Source organism: Vulpes vulpes, chromosome 10 (genome assembly GCF_048418805.1).
Source record: "Vulpes vulpes isolate BD-2025 chromosome 10, VulVul3, whole genome shotgun sequence".
Lineage (NCBI taxonomy): Eukaryota > Metazoa > Chordata > Mammalia > Carnivora > Canidae > Vulpes > Vulpes vulpes.
This window is the reverse complement of record NC_132789.1, coordinates 37920359-37936591: the sequence shown is the minus strand read 5'-3', so window position 1 is coordinate 37936591 and position 16233 is coordinate 37920359. Positions and strand designations below refer to the sequence as shown.

The 16233-nt window shown below is 48.5% G+C and overlaps 3 long non-coding RNA genes across 3 annotated transcripts; all 3 read right to left on the bottom strand.

The window, feature by feature from the left end:
* Nucleotides 1-205: 205 nt before the first annotated feature.
* Nucleotides 206-1922, bottom strand: LOC140594174 (uncharacterized). Its single transcript, XR_011994754.1, has 3 exons — nt 1794-1922; nt 1241-1357; nt 206-523 (listed from the first exon to the last, which is right to left on the bottom strand). It is a non-coding gene; the product is annotated as an uncharacterized lncRNA (long non-coding RNA).
* A 4918-nt stretch (nt 1923-6840) lies between these two features.
* Nucleotides 6841-8551, bottom strand: LOC140594173 (uncharacterized). Its single transcript, XR_011994753.1, has 3 exons — nt 8423-8551; nt 7868-7984; nt 6841-7158 (listed from the first exon to the last, which is right to left on the bottom strand). It is a non-coding gene; the product is annotated as an uncharacterized lncRNA (long non-coding RNA).
* A 4928-nt stretch (nt 8552-13479) lies between these two features.
* LOC140594172 (uncharacterized) lies at nt 13480-15192 on the bottom strand. Its single transcript, XR_011994752.1, has 3 exons — nt 15064-15192; nt 14511-14627; nt 13480-13797 (listed from the first exon to the last, which is right to left on the bottom strand). It is a non-coding gene; the product is annotated as an uncharacterized lncRNA (long non-coding RNA).
* Between the last annotated feature and the right edge of the window lie 1041 nt (nt 15193-16233).

Genomic DNA, 16233 nt, shown 5'->3' with positions numbered 1-16233 from the left:
CGGGACTCCAGGATCACGCCCTGGGCCGAGGGCACATGCTAAACCGCTGGGCCACGCAGCCATGCCCAAGATGAGGGATTTGAGCCAGTGCATGCGGGCAGAACAATGTGAGACTCCACAAAGGAAAGGTCCGACTGACGCTTGAAAGTCATCTTTATTTATCCACGCATGGCACACAGGCTGGGTTTCAGGAACGAGGCTGAGATGGGCGCTGAACACCACGTGTGGCCATCATCTTCTCCCAAGCTCCACACTGTAGCGTTGTGGAGCGCGATATCGCTGTGCACCCTGACATGGTTCAGCCTGCGGTCATCACATTGCGGGCTGACCCAGAGACGAGATCGTGGGCATCAGAAGGACGCCCCAGGGGGAGGGAGGGCGACTTGGGTCCAAAGTCCGTGGGGCCTGGGCCAGCACACCCCAGGGGCTCAGCACACGATCACAGGATGAAAGAATGGACGTTGTTGACGTGGTTACACGGAGAAGCAACAGCAAGCGCTCTGACACGTCCATCTTAGAGAAGCTGTAAGATTAACTTACACAATTAACCGAATGGATACATTTTCCTCAAATTTACCAGGAGGGCAGAAGTTGCAGGTGTTTGAGTGTGGCTTCCCCAGTGTCCCCACTTTGGGAGTGGCGTGGTCTCATGTCTGGGGTGGGGGGCAGGGGGCCCTAAGTTACACTGGGGCTAATGGAGCTCTCTCAGGCTCAGCTCCCCTTGTGGAGGCTGGGCGTCCCCGCTGGACCCTTTGGTCTCCCAGTCTGCTCTCCAGGGTTGATGCCCCACTGGCGAAGGGAAGCTCCAGTAAATGAGGAGCTTTCTACTAAGGCCTTCCTTCCTTCCCTCTCTCCCTCCTTCCTTCCCTGCCTACTTCCTTCTTTCCTTCCTTCCTTCCTTCCTTCCTTCCTTCCTTCCTTCCTTCCTTCCTTCTTTCCTTCCTTTCTTTCCCCTCCCTCCTTCCTTCCTTCTGTCCCTTCTTGCTTCCTCCCTTTCTTTCTCTTGCCATGGGTCCACACCTCCCTCCCTCCCTTGCTTTCTTTGAACTGAGCTCTTTACCCCAATTGCCCTGAGGCAGCCCCACAGGCAGCCCTGTGACAGCCCAAGACACCTGCTTGGACTAGAGTTGTAGAATGGGGTGAGAGGGCCACGCCCCACAATAGAAAGGTAGAGAGGCAAGGGCTATGGAATTTTGGCTCTTGTGGTAAGTCTCGTATCCGGTAGCAAAATGATTCTTACCAGTTCTTAAAGGAGTCATGGGTATTCCTGGCTCTTTTGCCTGTCGCTGCAAAGTATCATCAGCTTCTCACGTTTCCTGAAGATATGTGTCCGAATTTGATTGAGATTCCACGGGATCTATATATTGGTTTATGAAGATGACTTTAATATATATACGAATATATATATATATATATAATGTATACTTACTATGTACACATATGTATAATCTGTTTATTTGATGCTATCACCTGGAAAGGATATGGATGTATACTTTCCTTCCAGGCTCGGGTCCTGCCATTTTCTGGGATTCAGAGGTTCAAGGGTCAGAGCTTCAATGAGATCATAATGTGGGGCCCCCTTCTTTTTTGCAGGAAGCATTTGTTAACGGCAAAAAGTCCCTAGTCCGTTTCCACAAATCCTAGGTGCAGAACAATAGAGTCTTGGAAGAACCAGACCAAAGAACCTTGAATCCTTCTATGTCTATAATAGGGGTCTTGTGCTTGTGTGGGAGTTCTTCGAGGTCACCCATTCTCGCATTCACTTTCATCCAGGGCAGATCAATAGGACTCACCTGTGTAGAGATCAGATGACATGATTTCCACTCACTCTTCTCTACCTTGTGTCCTTGGTCTTGCTGTTTGCTCTGGGGTCACAGACCAAATTCCATGGAGAAACCAGTTATAAATGTAGAATTCATTCAGGCCGGCTAATTAGGAAAGAGAGGAAAGAAACTGGTTTTCTGGCAGAGACGACCCTGCTAAAGGTATCTCTGGCATCTGAAGGCGATTTACAAGGATGAAGGTAACATACAGAGAATAGTACGATAACCACGTTGTGGGTGAAAACGCCATGATGGACAAGGCTTACCCTGCAAGCTAAATGTTGATTGGCATTGTCTTGAGTTCCCAACATTCACCAAGTGAAGCTCCTGGGGATCGATTGTTCTGGCAATTCTGGATGATGTCAGAACCGTCCCACTCACAGGGAAATCATCTCTCCAGGATAGGATTTGTGAATCACGGAGGTCTGGATGGAGTTGGCTGGAATGTTGGGGAGGATAAGACTTTAACGTCTACTTAGGGCTGGGAGGGGGAGTAGGAGCAAAGAACAAACTGGAGTAACGGAGAACAGTAGCGAGAAAAAAGGAGCGGGGGCTGGAGGTTTTGGAAGGAATAGAGCAAGATTTGGGTGGGGAAACCTGTACGTTAGGGCGGCAAGGAGGGACAGCACTATGAACAGGAGGGAAAGAGATAGGCTTATGAGTTGAGAGGGGTGGCCGACGCTGGGGAGTATTCTGTGGACAAAAAGAGTTACGTACAAGAGGAAAGGGCCTTGGACAATGAGAGAAGGAAGGAATAGAGTAGATAGAAGGAGACCGGGGTTGAGAGGAGGAAGGAAAAGAGTGGGTAGGTGGAGCTCGGGGTCGAGAGGAGGAAGGAAAAGAGTGGGTAGGTGGAGCCCGGGGTCGTGAGGAGGAAGGCAAAGAGTGGGTAGGTGGAGCTCCGGGTCGAGAGGAGGAAGGAATAGAGTGGGTAGGTGGAGCCCTGGGTGGAGAGGAGGAAGGAATAGAGTGGGTAGGTGGAGCCCGGGGTCGTGAGGAGGAAGGAAAAGAGTGGGTAGGTGGAGCTCCGGGTCGAGAGGAGGAAGGAATAGAGTGGGTAGGTGGAGCCTGGTTTCGGGAGGAGGAAGGAATAGAGTGGATAGGTGGAGCCCGGGGTGGAGAGGAGCAAGGAATAGAGTGCGTAGGTGGAGCCTGGGGTCGAGAAGAAGAAATCCGAGGCAGCTTTTTTGTCATTTCTCCAAGGGCGTTTGGCTAGTTACTCATCTTGACCAAATGAGTAACTGGACATAAGCTCAGACTTACCCCATTATTTATGTCCCAAGCCAGGCCGCGCATCATCCCCTGGCTCAATGCCCATTGTGATACGTGTGGGCCCCTCCCTCTGGGCACGTCAGCAGGCTCACCAGCCAGGGACATGGCCCCGGGTGCGAGGTTGGAGAGTGATCCCAGGAAATAGCAGACAGAAGAAATGTCATAGGAGTCCCTAGGCCTTGGGAGAACATGTAGTTTTGCCCCTCACTAGGCAAAGATCGATCCAAGGGCTGTGCTGCAGTCCGGGCCTGGGCACCAAGAGAATGCATCGGAAGCAGGTGTGGGTAAAGTGGGAAGTGCATGCCTCCAGCTAGTTAACTTATTCCCTTCTCCAAAGCCCTCGTACATCACTTAGGCCACTCCATGAATATCAGTGATATTATTAAGAAGTCCAGGTGAATACCTGGAAAACTTCCTGTTTCCTTAGTCGGTTTCATGATTTCCTGTTTCTTGAGTTTCCTGGCTTTAACTGTAACCTGGATTTTCCATGAAAATACTGCTTCCTTTGCGTATGTCTTAAATAGGGACCCTTCCTCCCAAACTCTACGGTTCTTCGAGGTGGGGATGTACAGTATTTTCCTTGTTTCTTCTGACACCTTCAAGCTATTATGCCTCTTCCTCATTAGGAAATCTCTTGTTCCATAGAAACTTTGCTACTCACCATTTCCCTGGCACTCCAGATATAGATACCCGTTTCTTCGATGAGAAACTTGCGCTTATCTCAAAGTCTTAGTCTTGAAGCCATCATCGTTTTTGAACAAAAATATTTATTTATTAGAGAGAGTTAGACAGAGAGAGACAGACAGACAGACAGAGAATGACAGCGAGAGCAGGACGGAGGGAGGGAGAGAGAGAGAGAGAGAGAGAGAGAGAGAGACAGGGAGGAGAGGCAGTGTGTGTGAGAGAGAAGAAGCTGGGGAGGGGCAGAGGGAGAAGTAGAAGGAGATGTCCCACTCAGTGTGGAGTCTGACATGTGGCTTGATCCCAGGAACCCAGGATCATGATCTGGAGCAGAGGCAGATGCTCAACGCACTGAGCAACCCTGGCACCCCTTGAGTCCATCATCTTGAGTGACGTCAGCGTCCATGTAGATGATCCCGTTCAATCTACAGTGTCCATGTAGATTCAATGCTTTGTCTTCTCCTTTGATTTCTTTATCAATAATATCCACCCATCCATTCTACCTCAGCTGCTGCTTATGGCCATACCTGGTGTTTTCCAGTACCCAAGAATTTTCCCACTTCTGAAATCATGTACTCACACATTGCATTTTCTGACTACTACTTCCTGAGCTTACAATGTAATCACTGAATTGTTCTTACTTCATGGGGACTACAACCACTGACCCTTCCTTTCTTCTTATTGATTCTGATTCCTTTTATCTTGATTTCTCTCCTCACCCACTTCAGAATCTATGATTCCTAATTTCAATGATTTTCTTACCAAAGTCTATGCTCTCTTGCCAGATCTCTTTATTCTGCTTTCTTGGGCAGAAAATCCCAAGTCTGACAGATTCCAACAATTTGACATTCTGATGTTGATGAATGCTGCTGAAAAAAAAAATGTCATACAATGAGGAAGATACAACATAATACCCATAATTCTCAATACCTGTAAGACTGTTCATGGTGAGGTTTTTTTTTTTTTTTTATTAGAGTTGAGAAATATGCGAGACAACCTTAATGCACGTCAATAAGGACTTAGGCAAATTGTGGTGCAGCCATGAGAAAATGCTCCGCATCACTTGCCATCGGGGAACTATGAATCGATCCCACAATGAGATACCACCTCACACCAGTGAGAATGGGGAAAATTAACCAGGCAGGAAACCACAAATGTCGGAGAGGATGTGGAGAAAGGGGAACCCTCCTGCACTGTTGGTGGGAATGTGAACTCGTGCAACCACTCTAGAAAAGTGTGCGGGGGTTCCTCAAAGAGTTAAAACTAGATCTGCCCTTCGACCCAGCAATGGCAGTGCTGGGGATTTACCGCAAACATACAGATGCAATGAAACGCTGGGACACCTGCACCCCGATGTTTCTAGCAGCAATGTCCACAACAGCCAAACTGTGGAAGGAGCCTCGGTGTCCATGAAAAGATGAATGGATAAAGAAGATGTGGTGTATGTATACAATGGAATATTACTCAGCCATTAGAAACGACAAATACCCACCATTTGCTTCGACGTGGATGGAACTGGAGGGTATTATGCTAAGTGAAATCATTCAATCGGAGAAGGACACACATTATAGGGTCTCACTCGTTTGTGGAATATAAAGAATAGTGAAAGGGAACAAAGGGGAAAGGAGAAAAATGAGGAGTGGGAAATATCAGAAAGGGAGACAGAACATGAGAGACTGGTAACTCTGGGAAACGAACGGGGCGGGGGGGGGGGTAAGGGGAGGTGGGGGTGACTGGGTGAAGGGCACCGAGGCGGGCGCGTGATTGGAGGAGCACTGGGTGTTGTTCTATATGTTGGCAATTGAACACCAATAAAAAATGAATTTATATAAAAAAAAAAACGATGGTGCAGCCAATCCTAGTATACGAAAAGGAAATGTCCAGATGTACAAAATAAGGAGAGATAAGCACTTGAGGTTATATTAATGGCAGTGTAGGATGCGGTGGTGTGCAGATGATTAAATTTGTTAACTGCTAGGGGCTTGGTTTTTGCTGCTTATCTGGAAGTAAAACAACTGTCGTCACTGAGAATTGGAAATGTCTCTGACTGGTATCTGAGTTAAACATAATTTCCCCTGAGATACCAAAATCCTGTGCCTGGGATGCCTGGGGGGCTCAAGCGCTGTGCATCTGCCTTTGGATCAGGGATTGATCCTGGGGACCTGGGATCGAGTTCCGCATCGGGCACGCTGAAGGGAGCCTGCTTCTCCCTCTGCCTGTGTCACTGCCTCTCTCTGTGTGTCTCTCATGGGGAAATAAATAAAATCTTAAAACCAAAATAAGAGAAATCCTGTGCCTACCGCTTGCCCTCGTTTTGAGTCCAAAATGTGAACTATGTGATATAGAGATCCACAGCGAAAAATGAAACTGGTTTTAGGTCCATGTGACCTCTGAGGTGTTAGGTACCAAATTTATCACACTGTAGGAGCACCACCATGGTCCAGATCACAAGGAAAGCCCCGCTGAAGGTGAGCTCACACTCCAAAACTAGGAAACGGTCGAGCAAACAATCCATGTGAGGGATGGTCAACAGGTATAAGAAAGGGCATATTTACACAAATACTTCACCAATAATTTCATGTCATGAAAGGCGTAGAACAAAAACTTGAAGTTCTATGAAAAAGTACAAGACCCTGAAGAACAGATGCCAAAACAAACAAACAACGAAACCAACCCCAGAAAGAAAAATGGAGTCATTGAGATAAAGAAATCAGTGGATAGTATACACTTCAGATGGACACCACGTACTTTTTAAAGATGGTATATATTTAATCACGAGAGACACAGAGAGAGACAGGTAGAGACACGGGCAGGGGGAACGCAGGCTCCAGGCAGGGAGCCGGCTGTGCGGCTCGATGCCGGGACTCCAGGATCACGCCCTGGGCCGAGGGCACATGCTAAACCGCTGGGCCACGCAGCCATGCCCAAGATGAGGGATTTGAGCCAGTGCATGCGGGCAGAACAATGTGAGACTCCACAAAGGAAAGGTCCGACTGACGCTTGAAAGTCATCTTTATTTATCCACGCATGGCACACAGGCTGGGTTTCAGGAACGAGGCTGAGATGGGCGCTGAACACCACGTGTGGCCATCATCTTCTCCCAAGCTCCACACTGTAGCGTTGTGGAGCGCGATATCGCTGTGCACCCTGACATGGTTCAGCCTGCGGTCATCACATTGCGGGCTGACCCAGAGACGAGATCGTGGGCATCAGAAGGACGCCCCAGGGGGAGGGAGGGCGACTTGGGTCCAAAGTCCGTGGGGCCTGGGCCAGCACACCCCAGGGGCTCAGCACACGATCACAGGATGAAAGAATGGACGTTGTTGACGTGGTTACACGGAGAAGCAACAGCAAGCGCTCTGACACGTCCATCTTAGAGAAGCTGTAAGATTAACTTACACAATTAACCGAATGGATACATTTTCCTCAAATTTACCAGGAGGGCAGAAGTTGCAGGTGTTTGAGTGTGGCTTCCCCAGTGTCCCCACTTTGGGAGTGGCGTGGTCTCATGTCTGGGGTGGGGGGCAGGGGGCCCTAAGTTACACTGGGGCTAATGGAGCTCTCTCAGGCTCAGCTCCCCTTGTGGAGGCTGGGCGTCCCCGCTGGACCCTTTGGTCTCCCAGTCTGCTCTCCAGGGTTGATGCCCCACTGGCGAAGGGAAGCTCCAGTAAATGAGGAGCTTTCTACTAAGGCCTTCCTTCCTTCCCTCTCTCCCTCCTTCCTTCCCTGCCTACTTCCTTCTTTCCTTCCTTCCTTCCTTCCTTCCTTCCTTCCTTCCTTCCTTCTTTCCTTCCTTTCTTTCCCCTCCCTCCTTCCTTCCTTCTGTCCCTTCTTGCTTCCTCCCTTTCTTTCTCTCGCCATGGGTCCACACCTCCCTCCCTCCCTTGCTTTCTTTGAACTGAGCTCTTTACCCCAATTGCCCTGAGGCAGCCCCACAGGCAGCCCTGTGACAGCCCAAGACACCTGCTTGGACTAGAGTTGTAGAATGGGGTGAGAGGGCCACGCCCCACAATAGAAAGGTAGAGAGGCAAGGGCTATGGAATTTTGGCTCTTGTGGTAAGTCTCGTATCCGGTAGCAAAATGATTCTTACCAGTTCTTAAAGGAGTCATGGGTATTCCTGGCTCTTTTGCCTGTCGCTGCAAAGTATCATCAGCTTCTCACGTTTCCTGAAGATATGTGTCCGAATTTGATTGAGATTCCACGGGATCTATATATTGGTTTATGAAGATGACTTTAATATATATACGAATATATATATATATATATATAATGTATACTTACTATGTACACATATGTATAATCTGTTTATTTGATGCTATCACCTGGAAAGGATATGGATGTATACTTTCCTTCCAGGCTCGGGTCCTGCCATTTTCTGGGATTCAGAGGTTCAAGGGTCAGAGCTTCAATGAGATCATAATGTGGGGCCCCCTTCTTTTTTGCAGGAAGCATTTGTTAACGGCAAAAAGTCCCTAGTCCGTTTCCACAAATCCTAGGTGCAGAACAATAGAGTCTTGGAAGAACCAGACCAAAGAACCTTGAATCCTTCTATGTCTATAATAGGGGTCTTGTGCTTGTGTGGGAGTTCTTCGAGGTCACCCATTCTCGCATTCACTTTCATCCAGGGCAGATCAATAGGACTCACCTGTGTAGAGATCAGATGACATGATTTCCACTCACTCTTCTCTACCTTGTGTCCTTGGTCTTGCTGTTTGCTCTGGGGTCACAGACCAAATTCCATGGAGAAACCAGTTATAAATGTAGAATTCATTCAGGCCGGCTAATTAGGAAAGAGAGGAAAGAAACTGGTTTTCTGGCAGAGACGACCCTGCTAAAGGTATCTCTGGCATCTGAAGGCGATTTACAAGGATGAAGGTAACATACAGAGAATAGTACGATAACCACGTTGTGGGTGAAAACGCCATGATGGACAAGGCTTACCCTGCAAGCTAAATGTTGATTGGCATTGTCTTGAGTTCCCAACATTCACCAAGTGAAGCTCCTGGGGATCGATTGTTCTGGCAATTCTGGATGATGTCAGAACCGTCCCACTCACAGGGAAATCATCTCTCCAGGATAGGATTTGTGAATCACGGAGGTCTGGATGGAGTTGGCTGGAATGTTGGGGAGGATAAGACTTTAACGTCTACTTAGGGCTGGGAGGGGGAGTAGGAGCAAAGAACAAACTGGAGTAACGGAGAACAGTAGCGAGAAAAAAGGAGCGGGGGCTGGAGGTTTTGGAAGGAATAGAGCAAGATTTGGGTGGGGAAACCTGTACGTTAGGGCGGCAAGGAGGGACAGCACTATGAACAGGAGGGAAAGAGATAGGCTTATGAGTTGAGAGGGGTGGCCGACGCTGGGGAGTATTCTGTGGACAAAAAGAGTTACGTACAAGAGGAAAGGGCCTTGGACAATGAGAGAAGGAAGGAATAGAGTAGATAGAAGGAGACCGGGGTTGAGAGGAGGAAGGAAAAGAGTGGGTAGGTGGAGCTCGGGGTCGAGAGGAGGAAGGAAAAGAGTGGGTAGGTGGAGCCCGGGGTCGTGAGGAGGAAGGCAAAGAGTGGGTAGGTGGAGCTCCGGGTCGAGAGGAGGAAGGAATAGAGTGGGTAGGTGGAGCCCTGGGTGGAGAGGAGGAAGGAATAGAGTGGGTAGGTGGAGCCCGGGGTCGTGAGGAGGAAGGAAAAGAGTGGGTAGGTGGAGCTCCGGGTCGAGAGGAGGAAGGAATAGAGTGGGTAGGTGGAGCCTGGTTTCGGGAGGAGGAAGGAATAGAGTGGATAGGTGGAGCCCGGGGTGGAGAGGAGCAAGGAATAGAGTGCGTAGGTGGAGCCTGGGGTCGAGAAGAAGAAATCCGAGGCAGCTTTTTTGTCATTTCTCCAAGGGCGTTTGGCTAGTTACTCATCTTGACCAAATGAGTAACTGGACATAAGCTCAGACTTACCCCATTATTTATGTCCCAAGCCAGGCCGCGCATCATCCCCTGGCTCAATGCCCATTGTGATACGTGTGGGCCCCTCCCTCTGGGCACGTCAGCAGGCTCACCAGCCAGGGACATGGCCCCGGGTGCGAGGTTGGAGAGTGATCCCAGGAAATAGCAGACAGAAGAAATGTCATAGGAGTCCCTAGGCCTTGGGAGAACATGTAGTTTTGCCCCTCACTAGGCAAAGATCGATCCAAGGGCTGTGCTGCAGTCCGGGCCTGGGCACCAAGAGAATGCATCGGAAGCAGGTGTGGGTAAAGTGGGAAGTGCATGCCTCCAGCTAGTTAACTTATTCCCTTCTCCAAAGCCCTCGTACATCACTTAGGCCACTCCATGAATATCAGTGATATTATTAAGAAGTCCAGGTGAATACCTGGAAAACTTCCTGTTTCCTTAGTCGGTTTCATGATTTCCTGTTTCTTGAGTTTCCTGGCTTTAACTGTAACCTGGATTTTCCATGAAAATACTGCTTCCTTTGCGTATGTCTTAAATAGGGACCCTTCCTCCCAAACTCTACGGTTCTTCGAGGTGGGGATGTACAGTATTTTCCTTGTTTCTTCTGACACCTTCAAGCTATTATGCCTCTTCCTCATTAGGAAATCTCTTGTTCCATAGAAACTTTGCTACTCACCATTTCCCTGGCACTCCAGATATAGATACCCGTTTCTTCGATGAGAAACTTGCGCTTATCTCAAAGTCTTAGTCTTGAAGCCATCATCGTTTTTGAACAAAAATATTTATTTATTAGAGAGAGTTAGACAGAGAGAGACAGACAGACAGACAGAGAATGACAGCGAGAGCAGGACGGAGGGAGGGAGGGAGAGAGAGAGAGAGAGAGAGAGAGAGAGAGAGAGAGACAGGGAGGAGAGGCAGTGTGTGTGAGAGAGAAGAAGCTGGGGAGGGGCAGAGGGAGAAGTAGAAGGAGATGTCCCACTCAGTGTGGAGTCTGACATGTGGCTTGATCCCAGGAACCCAGGATCATGATCTGGAGCAGAGGCAGATGCTCAACGCACTGAGCAACCCTGGCACCCCTTGAGTCCATCATCTTGAGTGACGTCAGCGTCCATGTAGATGATCCCGTTCAATCTACAGTGTCCATGTAGATTCAATGCTTTGTCTTCTCCTTTGATTTCTTTATCAATAATATCCACCCATCCATTCTACCTCAGCTGCTGCTTATGGCCATACCTGGTGTTTTCCAGTACCCAAGAATTTTCCCACTTCTGAAATCATGTACTCACACATTGCATTTTCTGACTACTACTTCCTGAGCTTACAATGTAATCACTGAATTGTTCTTACTTCATGGGGACTACAACCACTGACCCTTCCTTTCTTCTTATTGATTCTGATTCCTTTTATCTTGATTTCTCTCCTCACCCACTTCAGAATCTATGATTCCTAATTTCAATGATTTTCTTACCAAAGTCTATGCTCTCTTGCCAGATCTCTTTATTCTGCTTTCTTGGGCAGAAAATCCCAAGTCTGACAGATTCCAACAATTTGACATTCTGATGTTGATGAATGCTGCTGAAAAAAAAAATGTCATACAATGAGGAAGATACAACATAATACCCATAATTCTCAATACCTGTAAGACTGTTCATGGTGAGGTTTTTTTTTTTTTTTTATTAGAGTTGAGAAATATGCGAGACAACCTTAATGCACGTCAATAAGGACTTAGGCAAATTGTGGTGCAGCCATGAGAAAATGCTCCGCATCACTTGCCATCGGGGAACTATGAATCGATCCCACAATGAGATACCACCTCACACCAGTGAGAATGGGGAAAATTAACCAGGCAGGAAACCACAAATGTCGGAGAGGATGTGGAGAAAGGGGAACCCTCCTGCACTGTTGGTGGGAATGTGAACTCGTGCAACCACTCTAGAAAAGTGTGCGGGGGTTCCTCAAAGAGTTAAAACTAGATCTGCCCTTCGACCCAGCAATGGCAGTGCTGGGGATTTACCGCAAACATACAGATGCAATGAAACGCTGGGACACCTGCACCCCGATGTTTCTAGCAGCAATGTCCACAACAGCCAAACTGTGGAAGGAGCCTCGGTGTCCATGAAAAGATGAATGGATAAAGAAGATGTGGTGTATGTATACAATGGAATATTACTCAGCCATTAGAAACGACAAATACCCACCATTTGCTTCGACGTGGATGGAACTGGAGGGTATTATGCTAAGTGAAATCATTCAATCGGAGAAGGACACACATTATAGGGTCTCACTCGTTTGTGGAATATAAAGAATAGTGAAAGGGAACAAAGGGGAAAGGAGAAAAATGAGGAGTGGGAAATATCAGAAAGGGAGACAGAACATGAGAGACTGGTAACTCTGGGAAACGAACGGGGCGGGGGGGGGGGTAAGGGGAGGTGGGGGTGACTGGGTGAAGGGCACCGAGGCGGGCGCGTGATTGGAGGAGCACTGGGTGTTGTTCTATATGTTGGCAATTGAACACCAATAAAAAATGAATTTATATAAAAAAAAAAACGATGGTGCAGCCAATCCTAGTATACGAAAAGGAAATGTCCAGATGTACAAAATAAGGAGAGATAAGCACTTGAGGTTATATTAATGGCAGTGTAGGATGCGGTGGTGTGCAGATGATTAAATTTGTTAACTGCTAGGGGCTTGGTTTTTGCTGCTTATCTGGAAGTAAAACAACTGTCGTCACTGAGAATTGGAAATGTCTCTGACTGGTATCTGAGTTAAACATAATTTCCCCTGAGATACCAAAATCCTGTGCCTGGGATGCCTGGGGGGCTCAAGCGCTGTGCATCTGCCTTTGGATCAGGGATTGATCCTGGGGACCTGGGATCGAGTTCCGCATCGGGCACGCTGAAGGGAGCCTGCTTCTCCCTCTGCCTGTGTCACTGCCTCTCTCTGTGTGTCTCTCATGGGGAAATAAATAAAATCTTAAAACCAAAATAAGAGAAATCCTGTGCCTACCGCTTGCCCTCGTTTTGAGTCCAAAATGTGAACTATGTGATATAGAGATCCACAGCGAAAAATGAAACTGGTTTTAGGTCCATGTGACCTCTGAGGTGTTAGGTACCAAATTTATCACACTGTAGGAGCACCACCATGGTCCAGATCACAAGGAAAGCCCCGCTGAAGGTGAGCTCACACTCCAAAACTAGGAAACGGTCGAGCAAACAATCCATGTGAGGGATGGTCAACAGGTATAAGAAAGGGCATATTTACACAAATACTTCACCAATAATTTCATGTCATGAAAGGCGTAGAACAAAAACTTGAAGTTCTATGAAAAAGTACAAGACCCTGAAGAACAGATGCCAAAACAAACAAACAACGAAACCAACCCCAGAAAGAAAAATGGAGTCATTGAGATAAAGAAATCAGTGGATAGTATACACTTCAGATGGACACCACGTACTTTTTAAAGATGGTATATATTTAATCACGAGAGACACAGAGAGAGACAGGTAGAGACACGGGCAGGGGGAACGCAGGCTCCAGGCAGGGAGCCGGCTGTGCGGCTCGATGCCGGGACTCCAGGATCACGCCCTGGGCCGAGGGCACATGCTAAACCGCTGGGCCACGCAGCCATGCCCAAGATGAGGGATTTGAGCCAGTGCATGCGGGCAGAACAATGTGAGACTCCACAAAGGAAAGGTCCGACTGACGCTTGAAAGTCATCTTTATTTATCCACGCATGGCACACAGGCTGGGTTTCAGGAACGAGGCTGAGATGGGCGCTGAACACCACGTGTGGCCATCATCTTCTCCCAAGCTCCACACTGTAGCGTTGTGGAGCGCGATATCGCTGTGCACCCTGACATGGTTCAGCCTGCGGTCATCACATTGCGGGCTGACCCAGAGACGAGATCGTGGGCATCAGAAGGACGCCCCAGGGGGAGGGAGGGCGACTTGGGTCCAAAGTCCGTGGGGCCTGGGCCAGCACACCCCAGGGGCTCAGCACACGATCACAGGATGAAAGAATGGACGTTGTTGACGTGGTTACACGGAGAAGCAACAGCAAGCGCTCTGACACGTCCATCTTAGAGAAGCTGTAAGATTAACTTACACAATTAACCGAATGGATACATTTTCCTCAAATTTACCAGGAGGGCAGAAGTTGCAGGTGTTTGAGTGTGGCTTCCCCAGTGTCCCCACTTTGGGAGTGGCGTGGTCTCATGTCTGGGGTGGGGGGCAGGGGGCCCTAAGTTACACTGGGGCTAATGGAGCTCTCTCAGGCTCAGCTCCCCTTGTGGAGGCTGGGCGTCCCCGCTGGACCCTTTGGTCTCCCAGTCTGCTCTCCAGGGTTGATGCCCCACTGGCGAAGGGAAGCTCCAGTAAATGAGGAGCTTTCTACTAAGGCCTTCCTTCCTTCCCTCTCTCCCTCCTTCCTTCCCTGCCTACTTCCTTCTTTCCTTCCTTCCTTCCTTCCTTCCTTCCTTCCTTCCTTCCTTCCTTCTTTCCTTCCTTTCTTTCCCCTCCCTCCTTCCTTCCTTCTGTCCCTTCTTGCTTCCTCCCTTTCTTTCTCTTGCCATGGGTCCACACCTCCCTCCCTCCCTTGCTTTCTTTGAACTGAGCTCTTTACCCCAATTGCCCTGAGGCAGCCCCACAGGCAGCCCTGTGACAGCCCAAGACACCTGCTTGGACTAGAGTTGTAGAATGGGGTGAGAGGGCCACGCCCCACAATAGAAAGGTAGAGAGGCAAGGGCTATGGAATTTTGGCTCTTGTGGTAAGTCTCGTATCCGGTAGCAAAATGATTCTTACCAGTTCTTAAAGGAGTCATGGGTATTCCTGGCTCTTTTGCCTGTCGCTGCAAAGTATCATCAGCTTCTCACGTTTCCTGAAGATATGTGTCCGAATTTGATTGAGATTCCACGGGATCTATATATTGGTTTATGAAGATGACTTTAATATATATACGAATATATATATATATATATAATGTATACTTACTATGTACACATATGTATAATCTGTTTATTTGATGCTATCACCTGGAAAGGATATGGATGTATACTTTCCTTCCAGGCTCGGGTCCTGCCATTTTCTGGGATTCAGAGGTTCAAGGGTCAGAGCTTCAATGAGATCATAATGTGGGGCCCCCTTCTTTTTTGCAGGAAGCATTTGTTAACGGCAAAAAGTCCCTAGTCCGTTTCCACAAATCCTAGGTGCAGAACAATAGAGTCTTGGAAGAACCAGACCAAAGAACCTTGAATCCTTCTATGTCTATAATAGGGGTCTTGTGCTTGTGTGGGAGTTCTTCGAGGTCACCCATTCTCGCATTCACTTTCATCCAGGGCAGATCAATAGGACTCACCTGTGTAGAGATCAGATGACATGATTTCCACTCACTCTTCTCTACCTTGTGTCCTTGGTCTTGCTGTTTGCTCTGGGGTCACAGACCAAATTCCATGGAGAAACCAGTTATAAATGTAGAATTCATTCAGGCCGGCTAATTAGGAAAGAGAGGAAAGAAACTGGTTTTCTGGCAGAGACGACCCTGCTAAAGGTATCTCTGGCATCTGAAGGCGATTTACAAGGATGAAGGTAACATACAGAGAATAGTACGATAACCACGTTGTGGGTGAAAACGCCATGATGGACAAGGCTTACCCTGCAAGCTAAATGTTGATTGGCATTGTCTTGAGTTCCCAACATTCACCAAGTGAAGCTCCTGGGGATCGATTGTTCTGGCAATTCTGGATGATGTCAGAACCGTCCCACTCACAGGGAAATCATCTCTCCAGGATAGGATTTGTGAATCACGGAGGTCTGGATGGAGTTGGCTGGAATGTTGGGGAGGATAAGACTTTAACGTCTACTTAGGGCTGGGAGGGGGAGTAGGAGCAAAGAACAAACTGGAGTAACGGAGAACAGTAGCGAGAAAAAAGGAGCGGGGGCTGGAGGTTTTGGAAGGAATAGAGCAAGATTTGGGTGGGGAAACCTGTACGTTAGGGCGGCAAGGAGGGACAGCACTATGAACAGGAGGGAAAGAGATAGGCTTATGAGTTGAGAGGGGTGGCCGACGCTGGGGAGTATTCTGTGGACAAAAAGAGTTACGTACAAGAGGAAAGGGCCTTGGACAATGAGAGAAGGAAGGAATAGAGTAGATAGAAGGAGACCGGGGTTGAGAGGAGGAAGGAAAAGAGTGGGTAGGTGGAGCTCGGGGTCGAGAGGAGGAAGGAAAAGAGTGGGTAGGTGGAGCCCGGGGTCGTGAGGAGGAAGGCAAAGAGTGGGTAGGTGGAGCTCCGGGTCGAGAGGAGGAAGGAATAGAGTGGGTAGGTGGAGCCCTGGGTGGAGAGGAGGAAGGAATAGAGTGGGTAGGTGGAGCCCGGGGTCGTGAGGAGGAAGGAAAAGAGTGGGTAGGTGGAGCTCCGGGTCGAGAGGAGGAAGGAATAGAGTGGGTAGGTGGAGCCTGGTTTCGGGAGGAGGAAGGAATAGAGTGGATAGGTGGAGCCCGGGGTGGAGAGGAGCAAGGAATAGAGTG